We start from the raw sequence: 15,071 nt of genomic DNA, 5'->3' as shown, positions 1-15,071 counted from the left end.
TTTCACACAAAACTGCCTCACAACAAAAAGACAAGATAAACTGTTTTGGGGAGGGCAACAATTTAGTAAGTAAAATTTTAAAAAAGTGTTAAATATATTAAGCATGGTGAGGTCTTTTACAGAAAATAAATTAAATTAATAGCCTTTGCTGCAGCTACTGCTATCTGGTGAAAACCCTTTCACCACATGGCTAATGGTGTAGCTCCAGTCATTAGTGAACATAGTCCTGTGAATCAAAGTTTACTCTGTTGAATTACCAGCTGTTAAATATATGTACAGGAGTGATGTCTTTTCTCTTAAACTAGTAAAATAAAGATATGAAAGATTTAAACCAAAATTTACTGAGTTCCTCCTCCATGGCTGCTCACCTTCTCACAAACACATTTCCTCAATGACAGAATCTGGCTCTTTACTTTCATGAATATACTTATGGCATTCCAGGTAGACCCACCAGCTTTCCAGTTTACCACCTTGAAAAATGAAAATTGAAATAGTTTGTTTATATCTGTGAAAAGGCACATGACTCATCTGCACAATCAGCTTTCCTGAAGAAGGAGACATCTTAAATTCAGAGAGAATGCACCAAATTGCTTTCAGAAATTTATCTGTAGACATTTGCATACATATAATAACCTGGAGTTTACTATGAACAACTCTCTGCTCCCTGAGTGCATGAGCAGCCTTTTGTCTGCAATTCTCATATAAGTAATTTGGGCTGGTGGCTCTCAGTGCTTCCCAGAATCACCCTCCAGTCCTGCGACCATATCTAGAAGTTGAGTAAATTTTGGCTGAGACATATATATGTGCCCAAAAAGGGCAGTGATCTGGTGTGGAAGAATCAGGTTTCCCTAAACCTGTGGAAGAATAAGGTGGCTTTTAGTATTGCATCTAATATACATCTAGTGCAGATATTTTTTTCTAAATTCAAAACCAGTTCCACACAAATCCAAGATATAGGCTGTTTTGTTGAAATGCAAACCTGAATGGCTGGTAAATCCTACTCTGTAATTTTTTCCTTTGTTATAGGATTTTTTTTCTCATTTGTATTTTACATCTTCTTGAGTCATTTGTACAAATTCAATACAAAATAAGTAACAGTAAGCTTTTAACTTAAAACCTTGCCAGGTGCCATATTTTATTCTTTTCTTTTTATATGGATATTACCTATTCTTCTAACAATTTAACTAAGCATTCCATTAAATCTCTGTAATGCAATTAATTCAGATGGAAACAAATTTTCCATGAACATGGAAATATCACGTTTAGAATATTTAGTTTAAAACTACCTGTAATTTGATGATAACATTGTTTACCTTCATTCAAACTTGTGATTATATCTTTATTCAGTAGTTTTGTGGGTTTAAAAAAGTTGAGTCTCTTTTCTCCTTTTCAGCTTGTTTTCAGAATTTGAAAAACGGAGATACAAAGGGAGCTGTGGCAGCTGAATTCTCTTTCATGTGTGTCCAGTCCAGGTGAAGCCCAGCATAATGTACTGTAATATGTGTCTTCAATTCTCTGATACAATGACCTGTGCATCCTCTAAATCCCCCACAGAATGCGCAGACACAGACTGATTGAGGTGAGTATGGACTTAAGTATAGATATTGTTCTTTGTAGCTCTGAGGAATCGGCACTTTTGCCAAATGTGAGATGATGTGGATTGTAATCTATTGAGATATGAATTCAGACTGGGCCCTATTATACATTGTAAGAATAGCTTAATATTTGCCTGGAGTAAGTTTTGTGGTGGATTTTTATTAGTTTTTTTTAAATTTTCTTTTCCTCAAAAAAAACCAAACTAGCAGAAAATAAACCACCCCCATTTTACAGTTTCTGATGCTTTGCATTTCCACTAGCAACAGTAATCATGATAGTATTTTTGTGGTAAGAGCCTCTTGGTGAAGGCTGGGGTAACATAATACCAGAAATCCCAGCCTCTTCCTCAGGCCTATGGATGCAACTGTGGAGAGAAACCGGTGAAAGGCCTGCACACGGGAACCATGGATTTTACGCGTCCTGATAGTGCAGACTTTAAAAAAAATATTCTGGCAAAGAAGAATGAATATTGAGCATAGACACTCCCAAATCATAGCTCCTAGCTATTTTAACAAGATCACCTTTCTAGTGTAATTGGATGAGAATATTTTATTTTCCTTTGCCCCAGTAGGAAAGGAGTAGGGCAGCAGTTTGTCTTATAGGTCTTGGTGACAAAGGAGTATTTTAAATGCTTGGTCTTTTGTTCCATAATGAATGAGAAACAAGAGCTTTAACACTTTAACAGAGCTGGTAGTCACAGCAATTAAACAGCATATTTAATAATCTCCCAACCCTTCTGTTGGAATCAAAAACTTAATCCTGATCCTAAACTAATATGATTGTGTTGTGAATGTGTGCCTCTCTCCGGCTCCCTATCTGGTGTACTGCCCTTGCAGAACTGCCCTTGCTCCCCTTGTCTTGGCACTCCTAAGGAGCTCATTGCTGTCCTTACCGTGGTCAGTCTCCTTTGTAAAACACCCTACCTACCAAACCTGGAAGGTTTTTCTACTGCCACTTGTCAGTAACACCATTTCTTGCCTCTCAGCTCCACTGGTCCTTGGGCTGCCCTGCCTTTGGCTGTGCTTGGCTGGGGCTGCTGGCAGAGTCCAGGGAGAGCCCTCCAGTCTCCCCAGGAGCCACGAGGTAGGGAGGCTGATGTACCTGCTGCTTTCCTGCTTTCAACACTATAGTCATAAGTACATAACACAGGCAAATATATTGGGATCTTCGGTGGTTAAATGAATAAAATTATCACAGCAATTCTGTGGGTCAACAAAAGAAAGGATAGATTGGAACGTGCGGCTCTTAGGGAAGTTTTGTGACAGGAAAATTTGTCTAGGATTGAAAAGGTTCCAAGAGATACTTTCACTTATGAATTATGTTCAGTAAAATTAGTTGGAATCTTCATACCTAACTGAATTTAGGTTTTACTAAATTCCAGATTTTTATCTTAAATATAAAAACACAGATTAAGAAGTTAACATTTAGATTACTATTTTTATATTACAAGTTCAAAAAAAAAGAGATAGATTTACATGAATTTGCCACTAACATATTTTATAGAAAACAAATTCTTATAATATTTTCAACTGCAACTTTTCCAATTTTAATCTACTTTAGTCAGGGTCATTCTGTAATCCAAATTTTTAGGGATTTTTTTTTTTCATTCAGCACTTAAAATGGAAATCTAGAACACTGACATCTTAGCAGTAACCCAGAAGAGATTGCTTGTTGATGTTTGGGTTAACGGGAATAAAACATCCAGAATGTTTTGCCCTAATTGGCTTGGTTTGTGCTAACACATGTGTGCTACAATATTCTAAAATATCTTACCACAATTCTTAAATACATTTCAACAAATCTGTTTGAACTCTACATTTCTGCTGCAGGCAGAATAATGTCTGTTGGTTTTATGTTTGATTCCAAACTTCTTGCCAGGCAGATTTCAGATTCATGAAGGATGTGTCCTTCATGCAAATGCCATCCACTCCAGGACCCAGCTTTTTGGAATGTGGGACAATTCTCTGCTAACACACAGACAATCAAGGTATAGAACCCACGCCAGGAGGCTGAGGTGAAGACCTGGACCTGTAATAGCCCGTGTGCACTCATGTTGGCATGCCAGGGTACCTTTGTCTGGGTGACATTCACTGGTTATTTTAATAACTAGCAATGTTTTTGCCGAGAATACCTTTATGCCCTCAGAATTTTTTTTTAAGTCTTTAGGGGTTGTGATGTAATGCAGGACTTTAAATACTTAAAGTTTCATTCAGCACTCAAAATTAAAGCTACTCATGGTATAATTTTCTTTCTGTCACAATCTTAGCCTTTTTGGACGATAAAATTAATGCAAACAAAGCTGGAGAAACCTGAGTGAGAGGGACCTGTTTTGCACAGCCAGTGATGTCCTCAAGCTAGGTAGCTTGTATAGCTGCTTTTTCCTTATGTAGATATTTTGAAAGAAGAATGTGTTTTCCTTCTGGCAGAATCCAGTTAGCAACCAGAGTATTTACAGTTTCAGCTTGTGAGAAACAAGGCTTACATCTATTAAATTTGTATCTCTCTTTACTCATGTGGTTTCCCCCTGAAATCTAATGAAAACATCCTTTAAAGTTTATTGTAAAGATTGAACATTAATAAAGAAATACTGAATTTGGGTCTTCATGTAGCAGAACTCACCACCAGGAGAGTAACATCACCAAATGTTCACAAAATTGATGAATATAAGTGCAGTAAAAACTATCAGTATTCAATTGAACACAGTAGCACAGCATTGTCTAATGCAATAAGAAGCCAGTTGGGAAAATACATGTCCAATTGTTTTGGTATTTGGATATAGACATGCAATGGTAAGAGCTGAGTTTCAAATGTCTTTCTCAGCTTAAGAAAAGGAATAATAAAACAGGCTTGAGAAATCTCCTGCTGACTTTCAAATGTAGGTGTACAGGGGAAACACATCTGCTTGACCAATGACCTTACCTCTCTATGCACACTAAAAATTGATCCTGAGATATCAACACATATTCCCAAATTTGTCGAAAACAATTTCTGGAGCTTATATTTTACTCTTAAGGAGGTATTAAAAATGTATGTTCCAAGCACTTCTGTAGCACTCAACCAGGATGTTGTCAATGCCATCATTTCATGGCTTAGGTCAGTCTTGTATGACTTGTCAATATTTCTGCTTCAAATTCTCCTTCACTAAAAGTAGTTGCAGCTCTGGCAGGGGTTAGTAAGGCTGGATACCAATGCTGGGTGACAGGTAGTCAAGTGTCAAAACAGCCCATAGCCACCACTGACTTCCATTGAAAGAAGATTGATGCCAGATTGTAGCTCTGTTTTCCAGCTACCACTGGAAAGAGCTACCACACTCAATTAGTGAGCAAATTGCAATCTGCTAGAAAAGAAAGAGTCAAGTTAATGGATCCTTCTTTGTTAGACTACTGCTGTGTCTCCACTTCTGCTTCCTGCTAAAACACATGCTTGAAAATTACAAGCCAACAAAGACACACACTTCCTTAAAAGCTGAGCATACTTTGTGCTTTGAATAGAATAAAAATTCCTCCTGCTTCTTGTCCCAACAGCCCCAAACAAGCAAAAATTTTTTCCTCCTTCAGCAGTCTCTATTGGCATTTGTGAGGGGAAAAAGTTTGTACAAAATCAGTTGTAGGTTGGGAGTACATAAATATTTAACCTAAACCCCAAGTGTAAGATAACCCAACCCAGCTGCCAGCCAAGAGCTCCCTTTCCAAATCAAATGGCTAAATAAGATTAGTGAGAGAGGTTACAAATACATTGAGGATGAAGAAGTAATTGAGGGACTATAATGCCAGTATATAACTAGGAGAGGAAATCAAAAGCAATTATAAGATATCTAGAATATTGACATCTTTTTTATAATATTTTAAGAGAATTTTTTAAAGAGCAGTCCAGTTGAAGCATAATCATCCTTACTATTCACCCTACACAAGGGGGTGAGAAGGAGAAGTTCTGGTACTTTTCCAGAGTCTGAAAGCTGTCCTTAGCTGTATCTTCTGCAGCACTTTCAGAGGAGTGTGTTGACCAAGAGAAGTCAGATGAAATAGTTGTGGGGTCCCTCTCAGTCTCTTCAGACTCCATAGGTCAGCTGTGCAAAGCATTTACAAGCTTTCCCCCAACCTGTCAAACACCTAAGTAGTAGAAAATCACAATATTAAAAAAAAATGTAAAAAGTAAAGCAAAAAATTTATTGAAAATGTAAACAAATAAACTATTGCATGCAAATAATTTATCCCAAGGCACCTGCTAACATGGTGATTTTTCTTCACCAATCACAGAGCACCTGAAGGTAACCAGAGCTTCTGTTTCATATAGGCATTTTTTGAATCTGGCATTTGGCATTTTTTTGAATCTGCTTTTTTCTGAATTTATTTTAGAGATTAGGTCTCCTCTTCCTGTTGTCCTTTTGCTTGTAGGTAGCTTGACCATCAGTGCCAACAGCTGCTGTGCAGGAAGGCTTCCCAAGCAGGCTGTCCATAGGCAAAGCCAGAGTGGGGAGGATGAGGAATGGGGTTTGAGGGTTAGACTGCACAGTGGGTAAAATCCTTGCTGTGTGCAGGACACAGATGAGTGTTTCCTTGTAGAAGCCAAAGCTGGGCCCCAGCACAATTTGGGGCACACTTCAGCAAATCAGGAAGTGGCAAAACTTGAGACCAGCCCCAAGGCCGCTGAGATGTGGCCCAGATGGCAGTAAAGCAAACGTAGTCTCAGTCTTCTATGAAATTCAACATGCTGGATAAGTTACACATCCAAACTGGTTTGATCCAGAGGTGGCCTAAACCATCAGCTGCTTCAGGTTTTGGGAGGTTCTGTAGTTGGGACAGTCTGAACATCTTCTTTCAAGAGACTGCTGTGTTTGAAGTTCTTCACTGGTTTGAAATGCTCCAGCAGACTGATGGATTTTTGGGCAGATTTCTGGCAAAATGTACATGTGTAAGAAAAATGTAACTCCTTTGGGACTCTGCACACTGCCTATTACCATGATCACTAGTGTGGGCTGCATCTCTGCAAGCTCGTCTGCAGGAATGCACTATTTTATTATCGTATTGCTTTGTGCCTGGAAAACATTAACAGCTATTTTTTCTCCCAAGGACTGTATTTAGCACCAGAAACTCATTTTACTACAGGGGGAGGGAACAGGCCAATTATTATACTTCCTGTGGTTAGTAAACTGATTTTGTTGCATTTTTGGTTCCTTATATTGAAATCCAGGTAGTCCTCACATGTGTGGGAGCTCCCATAAAGACAAGAACATATATTTACATATATGTCCCACTGGATCCATTCCCAAATTCAACTCTATGTCATCTCTATTTCTGTAGTAAAAGTAATATTTTTACTTCAATTTTTTTGTCTCTCACTCTTGTACCAATACTACCACTTACAGTAAAGCTCAGTATTTGGACACACAAATTCTGATATGTAATGAGTGTTGAAGACACATTTTGAATAAAAGAAAAAGAGGTCATTTAGTCATTTTAAGTCTCCTCCTGACATATATTCTCTTTTCATGACCACAGTATCTAAGTCTTCATTAAGGTAACAATTTGAAATGAGCTATATATTTTTACTAGGTTCTCCTTATCATGAGGAAAAGGGAACAACATTGTACACCTTAGAAGTTAGTGAGCCTTTTCATTAGTAGCAATAAAGAAATTGCAACTGTCTAAATATATTTATGAAAAATACACATAAAATTTTCCAGTGAAGTGAAGCAGAGTTGCATGATAAGGCACATCTCATTATATAAGACAAGTACTGAAATTAGCAAAACTTGTTTAGATGCTTGGGTGACCTCTGCAAAAATCTACCATTGCGATAAAACCTTCTAGCCTTGCTTGTTCCTAGAAAATAGGTGGTGTTGGGAAGGTGCCACAAAGACAGCTCCCTTGCTATCAGTCATTCAGAGCTCCTGCCTGACTGGTCTGTTGACGATTGAATTGAGGAGAGATGAGATGCAAGTTACTGGTTTTACAAATGAAGAATGAAATTGGATGCATTTTGCCCACTTTGCAATCAGCCATTATGTATATGCTTAGATTGAAAAACTAATCTGGTAGTTTTCACATCCAATCATATTAATGAAGTAGCAGAATTACTTGTGTGATTCTGTACTACAGTCAATTTAGTAAATAGATATGAAGGAGAATAAAATACGTACATTTTTATAATATTCTTATAATTCTGTAGGAATTAAACCAGTAAAAAATGTAGATTGAACTTTGTTTTAATTGGTTTATGTTTAAAGATTCTTTGATCAGCGATAACAGTAATATGTATTAACATGTTGCATTTTAAAGTGACGCTGCCTTTCATTAATCAAGTGTCTGTATGGTTGATTAATTTGAACAAGGTTTAAATTGCTATGAAAATTTATCATTCATAGCCATGATCTCCATTTACATATATGTTAATTATTGTAAATGTAATCTTTTTCTGAATCCTCTGGGCTGCATACTAAAAAGACACAGTGATCACAGGGAGTGACTACTTTTCTATTACAAAGTGAACTCTTACCAGTATTCAGTAAAGTCTGTTTCAGTTGTCAAAGATAGACTCAAAACATTAAAACATTTTATGCTAAAGGCAAGTTCAAATACTGTAGATGCTATTTCCTTTTCAAATTATTTCTTTATTCAATGGCTGGAACATTTAAGAAAATGAAACTAAGCACTACCAACCACTATAAAATTAAGTTCTGTCTCTATGGGCTTTTTTTCCTTGCTACTCTGAGAGTTTCTCATAGTAGCTACATTATTAATAATCATGAGAGTGGGGTTTTCCATATGTCTTTTGAAAAGAGTGACTTGAAGAAGTTACTAAGTCAAAAGAACTCTTTGTAGAAGAATTAGAATGAGTTAAATTGCATAAGACAGACATCACCAAGGTTTACAGTCTTTTAGCATGACATAGAAAAAAATCTCTTCACACTGGGTGTAAAATAGCTGTACCAGAGCTCCTCACACACACCACACTGATGCCTGTGTTTAATGCAAATAAACACACTTGCTGTGCTCTCTTCAAACTCTCCTGCTCAAGGAGATGACAGTCATTTGTCTAAAACTTATTACATTTGACACAGTCAAGAATTTTATCAAGGTTTAAAGAGAGAAGGTGTTTCACAGAACATCTGCAATATTACAGAGAAAAAAATGCATTGGCAGGAAATGGATTTCAGATACAAAGCATAAAATATTTCTCTTTCAACAAACAACTACTACAGCTTTTATTAAAAAATGCATATCAATAGAAACTAATTATTGTCCATTAAATTACACTCTGGGTGTATTGCTATTAATTCCTTTTTTGCATTCACAGAAACTGACATTAGCTTCTTTTTTTCTTCTTTTTCTTCTTGAAATATCCAGGCAGATTGTATTCAGAAATGACTTTAAAAATATCAGAATTGCAAGCAGAGATGTGACCAGACCCTGTTCCAGGAAATATTTCAGCATATGCTTATTTTCATCTTTGCTAAGACAGTATATCTTCACTTACTTATCTTTAGTGTATGGCCTGGTTTCTTCTACCAGAGGGTGTTAAATTGTTCCTTACACTTTCTTTACTTGTTTCCAAAGTGGTTTTGTTATTTTTAAAATTTTTAAATGAATCTTTTATTACATAATTGAAAAAGGAACCACTCCTAGACGCAAAATAAAAATTTCCTTTATTTTCATTATTTTTTATAATTTTATGTTTAAATGGTTTATATTTACATAATATATACAGTGCAGGACCAGCCTCATTTCTCAGTCACAATTTAATGCAATTAAAATGTCTATGTGGAAGCCTTTGCAAGCATAGCACCTTTGGACTACCTGACTGAGCAGTTTTAAAGATACTTAATTTGCAGTTTTTGTTAGACAGTTTGATAATGAAATATGTTTTTGTGTTTTGGGTCCTAAGTCTGTAAATGGATAAGATTGATGTGAAAATCACGTCAATCTTTTGGCATAAGCATGCACACAGATTTTGGAATGTTGCAGTCAATATCTGGAAGAAAGTATTCCTAAAAACATATATTTATGTAGTGTTTTGATGTAGAATTTTGCAAGATCATAATGGGTTGCTGAATTCTGACCAGAAAAAGGTCACTATTTTTTTTTTTGCCTTACAGTCATGGTGGCTATCTTGTCATCGTATCTTTTCGGACAAATTATTTGAAATTCATGGTTATCTGAATTGCTTTTTTCTCCCACAAATCTGAAATATGCACAGAATTCACATCTTGAAGATATTGTGGTGCTAATGGATGGAGTATATATAAATATAAATATAAATAAATATATTTATATATGTATATATTTATATATATATAGCAGCTGCTATATATAAGTCTGGGAAGAGGCATAAACTAGGGTTTGTTCACAGTACAGGAATAAGGATGCACAAAAAGAAATAGTTCAGGCACAGAGGTAAAGCAAGTGAAAAACAGAGATTTACCTTTTTATAAGGCATGTTATCACAACTCACTGCTGTGGAATGTACAGAGGCCACAAATTACATGGGCTTTAAAGAACATTACATGGATTCATAGAAGAAAAGACAAAATCTCAGAAGTTGTTAGAAACATTTCTAGGATTTTTGGTTTAGTAAGCTTTTGAATAGTTCTTGGGGGCTGGAAAGATATGCAGCTTGCTGACTAAACTATTGTGTTAGTTGTGAATTTTATTAATATATTTACTAAGTGAAGAATTTGGTTCATATTTATTTGTTTAAATAATTTATGTTCAAATGTGATATTTGGGAAATTTTATTCAAACAAAGATACCACTTCCTAGAAAACAAATTATTGCAGCTGAAACTTTCTAAAATATGGGGCTAAAATTTTAAGAGGCTTGAGAAACTTCAGATCATTTGGTAGAAGCCCAGTGAATTAAGACTGAGTTTAAATAAGGACTTACAATAAAGTACCAGTTTTACTTGTAATAGTGTCTGACTGTCAATTTTGCTGACACGTATATATGTTTGTGTGTGTATTTTCGAGGATACACTGTATGCTTTGGTTGATAAATCTGTAGTCAACTGAATGGATAAAAAACCACTCAGCATGTTTTAAATAGATGTACAGTAAAACCAAAGTCTGAGCTATTTTTTTGTGGAGTAAGTCTGGGTTTTACTTTATAGAGGTGGTGGGACAATGATATTGACTTACACAGTTGAGCAAATTATTCCATTTTAAAGCCTGTATATGGTTCTTTTTTTATCCTGCAGACAGAAGCTGATGGAAGTATCCTGGGTGATTGCTGAGTTTAAGGTAATTGAGCCCAAAACAATTTTGTTAATTAGGATAACTTGTGGAAGTCTGGTGCCTAATATAGTCTCATAGCAAGGGTGGGTACAATGCAAAAATGAGTATACAGTTCAGGTGTGTGTGTGTATTCTGGCCAAAAAAATTTCTCCAGGTAAAATACAGTCAACTTGAAATTTTCTGTGTTTGCATTGCATAGATTTCATCTACAGCAGCCCTGATAACTTAGTCCAGACTGTGATCTATGACAGAAGTTGCCATTTGAAGAGGGATTGGTATATTGGAGGTGGACTAGTGAAAAACTGAGCCTTAACTAAGGTGAAGGTAACCCCACCAAGTTTTTTTTGTCTTTCTGTGCTAGAGAAGTAGAAGTTACTGGAGGGAGAAAAAAAATAAGCGATGTGAGGAATTAGGACATCTGCAACATCCTTTTTAATGAAAATAAGTAGAATAGGTCACACGTGCTTCCAGCAGAGAATGGCAAGGTGCAGGGAGTAAGACGAAGTTTTACATGCATTGCTAAATATATGAGGATAAAGGACCATATGAAAGATGCAATACATAAAAGGAACTTGCCAGACCTCATTGTAGCTTCAGTACAGAAGTGTTGGTGTGAGCTGGTGCCCACCTAATTGGTATGAGTGACAGATAACCCTGTGGACTAGAACATCTGAGGAAAACAGATTATTTATGGGAGCAGGTTAAAATTGACTATGTACGGCTGCATCACGCTGCTGTTCCTTGCCAGATTTACACCACTCCCAAAGCTCTACCTGGAGCTGTGTGCTTCACCTTTCCCTAGTGCCTAGCAAACCAGATTAGAGCTGTGGGAGGAGAAGAGGGAGAGGACAGCTGTGAAATCTGAGGGACCAGTATACACTTGAGCAGCTGTAATATACTCTATTTGTTGGAGAACAAGTATGGGAAACAAGGAGGTATATTAATCTCCTGAACCTATTGGTTCTATATCTCCTGAAGCCTCCAAAGAACCCTTTGAATGTACTTATTTGAAAAACACTGTGCTGAAACAGTTACTATGTTAAAAGTGTATTTTTTCTAGTTTTCTCTTTTTAAAATAGAATATACTTTAGCTTATATAAGAATTTGGGCCTTATTTTAAAATCTAAATGCAATAAACCTAAGTAATATGTTTATGTATATCCTTATAAAGTGGGGAGAAAAAGAAAAAAGTCCATAATCTGGATTCTAGATGATCCATGTAATTTTTAAAGATACTTTACTTCCAAGACCATTTCTTTTGTTTAATAGAAAAGGATGCTACTTTCTGTGACTTAATCTGAATAAACATCTCCATTGTTTCTGTCAGTTAATGATCACTTCCAACATTTTCTTGTCCAATTTGTTTTTCCAAAGAGAAAAATAAAAAATTCTTGGCAACAGAAATCAGCAGGATTACTTATTTCACCTCTCTAAAGCCTAATTTCTCCTTTTGAAGGGTAATAGTCTCAGATTTCTAATACAGCCTAAAAATTGTATTGCTTTGGCCTTCTACCAGACTCTGAAAGAGTTATCATCTGAGCTCGAGTGCACCCATGCTGCTGCCCATGCACCGCCCTATTGAATTTGGCTGGGGGAGGGGGCGGTTCTGCCATGCTGAGCAGCTGCAAAATTGGACCCTCACAAGAGAAATTATTTTGGTAGGCAGCCAGGAAGAACAAATATTGGGAGCTGCAGCTACAGACCCACAATCACACAATGCCTCACCCTCAGCTCTGCTTTGCTTGCTCAATGCCTGTGTGAGAGGCTGCCCTCCAATCACTTCAGCATCCTCTGTGTCCCGGCGCCCTGGCCGCACACAGGAACGGTGGAGTCAGCACGCAGAGCAGAGGCAGGCATGCATGAACACCAAAACAAAGCCGGTTTGGTCCAGTTTTAGGCCAGATCACTTTGAGAGTATCCTTTCAATCAGGACTTGGAAGCTTTCAGATTTTTATTCAGATTATTTGCATTTTTAGGCAGTGATAATTGAATTAGTTTTGTCTTCTGCCGGTATTTCATTTTTTCCCATATACCCACAATTTGCCAAGAAGATTTCCTTTCCCTCCCAAATAATAATAAAATCTCAATACATTGTTCAACCCTACTTTACATATTTTTCTCTTCTAGGACATCTGTACTCTGCATACTTTTGCATTCTCCCCTCACCCTTTCACTCTCAGCTGCTCCATGTTTTTATGTCTCTCAGGAGGGGTTAATTCTTTACAGCTGCGTCCTGCTTGCCAGGAGTCTCACATGTGCAAATTATTAATCTTTCCTATTGCTACAGTAACTCCCAAGGCTTTAAACACCCCCTACCTAAAACTGGCCCCTTTCCAAAAAACTTTTCATATTCCCTCACTGAAAGATAATTTGGTCCCCTGCAGGGTTTGCACTGTTATTTAGCACAATTGCCTAACTAGAGTTCCTTATTTCCACATAATAATTTACAAATTGGAATTTAATTTAAAAATTTAAACCCCGGAGTATTAAATTTCTCTAGTTGTTGTAAAATTGATTTGTTAGTTTCTTTGGGTTTTGGGCTTTTTTTTTTTTTTTAGGAAATTACATGGTTTTATTCTGTTTTGCTTTTAACCTTCAGTTTTGAATAATGTGTGTAGTTTAGTGATTGTAATGATAATGATGTGATATGCAATTTGTAACATCAACTGATGTAGCTAGGCTTCCTTTCCATAAAACACAGAAGCTGGTTCTTAAATATGGAATGACTTAACTGACTAAGCACAGAATGTTCTAAATTTTTATTTAATAAGAGGTCTAGTTATTAACATCTGTTTAGCCCACTTATGTTTTCAATTTGTGATATTAATTCAATGCAGTTGCTCCGTGGTTTATATCAGCAATCAGATAGGGACATATAAGTGCACATATTGTGTGATTCTCACCAGATACAGGTCTATGCACAAATAGAGGTCCACTGGTTGTGTGCACACATCTCTGTGTCTATAGGCGTGCACACACATTGTTTTGGCCTGGGATGACTGATGAGCTGGTATTTTTTCCTACCCTCTGTCTTTCTCTTTCTGATGTTTTCACCTGATTTCATATTTATTTCTCAGCTATTGATTGGATATCATTATGACACTTCCAAGCTTCCAAATAAATAATTTATTTTGAAAGTTAGATATGTCATAATAAAGCATTAAGACACTCCAGGCAGTGTATTTCTGGCTGATTATATACCTCCAGTGGTATTATAAGGCACAGGCAGAGGACTGAGTGATTTTAAACACCTGACAAGTGCAATAATCCCCAAGAAGGGCATGGCCTGGAGCATCTTACTGCTGTTATGAAACAGAATTTATAAATAAAAATAAGAAGAACATCCAAACCCATTTATTTGTGGGGCATTATGACTCTAGAATGACATCACTGAGGACCAATCAGTAACCTTGGTTTGCACTGATTAACGTAACAGTCATTTCCTAGTGTGAACAATAAACCCAAATATTCCTAAGAAAACATTAAAAAGCTTTGAGTTTAACGTGTGCAGAGGAAATATAAAGGTGGTTTAGTTGCAAGGCAGACACATGATCTGTTTAATATATACAGAAAGCCTCCCTGCAGGCCAATTAAAAACCTTCCAAACAATGCTGACTATTAATTCACACAGTATTTAAAACTCAAGTGAGTTTTTATTTTAGCATCTCAGTGAAGAGCTCTGTAAGGAGGAGAAATAGATTTCATTAGGACAATAACCGATATGAATTGTGTTTTGTTCTGTGAAACAAATTTTAAACAAACCTTTTAACAGCAAGGAGGTTATGGGAGATGTAAGAATGCTGCTTGTAGATTATTTTCTCATTAGGAATAAGAATCCTGATAAAGAAGTATACTTCTGAAAACTTAATACGTGTAGCTTATAAAACTGAAACTCTAAGAAGATGCTGCAGCATGTAGTGGTATCATCAAAGCTGTAGTTGAACAAATACTATCATAAAGAGCAGCTATAAAGAAGTGTTAAGTTTTATTTGTTTTTGGGTTTTTTGTTGCCTATATAAAAATAGAATTTCAGAAATGTCATAGTTAACACATTTAACTGCTGGACATTGAAAATATTCCTTGTGATTCACACCCTGAGACTCAGTGTAATCAAGGGCTCTTATATTCTTGTGCATAAACACAAGCTGGAGTAACTTTCCTCTTTAACTGTGTAGCTGGTAACATATGCTCAGGTAAAGGGGATCACCCTTCAAAACATGGGATGTCTGTGATAGAGGTAAAGTTA

General features: G+C 36.4%; 1 long non-coding RNA gene across 1 annotated transcript in view; it reads left to right on the top strand.

The window, feature by feature from the left end:
- LOC140684559 (uncharacterized) overlaps nt 1-12,150 on the top strand; it is a 13,368-nt gene extending 1,218 nt beyond the window's left edge. The window contains exons 2-3 of the long non-coding RNA XR_012056975.1: nt 1,394-1,579; nt 10,789-12,150. This is a non-coding gene — a long non-coding RNA (uncharacterized lncRNA). The remainder of the gene's footprint in view (nt 1-1,393; nt 1,580-10,788) is intronic.
- The last annotated feature ends 2,921 nt before the right edge of the window (nt 12,151-15,071 follow it).

Source organism: Taeniopygia guttata, chromosome 7 (genome assembly GCF_048771995.1).
Source record: "Taeniopygia guttata chromosome 7, bTaeGut7.mat, whole genome shotgun sequence".
In the NCBI taxonomy this organism is placed as follows: domain Eukaryota; kingdom Metazoa; phylum Chordata; class Aves; order Passeriformes; family Estrildidae; genus Taeniopygia; species Taeniopygia guttata.
This window is presented reverse-complemented; position numbering and strand designations above follow the sequence as displayed.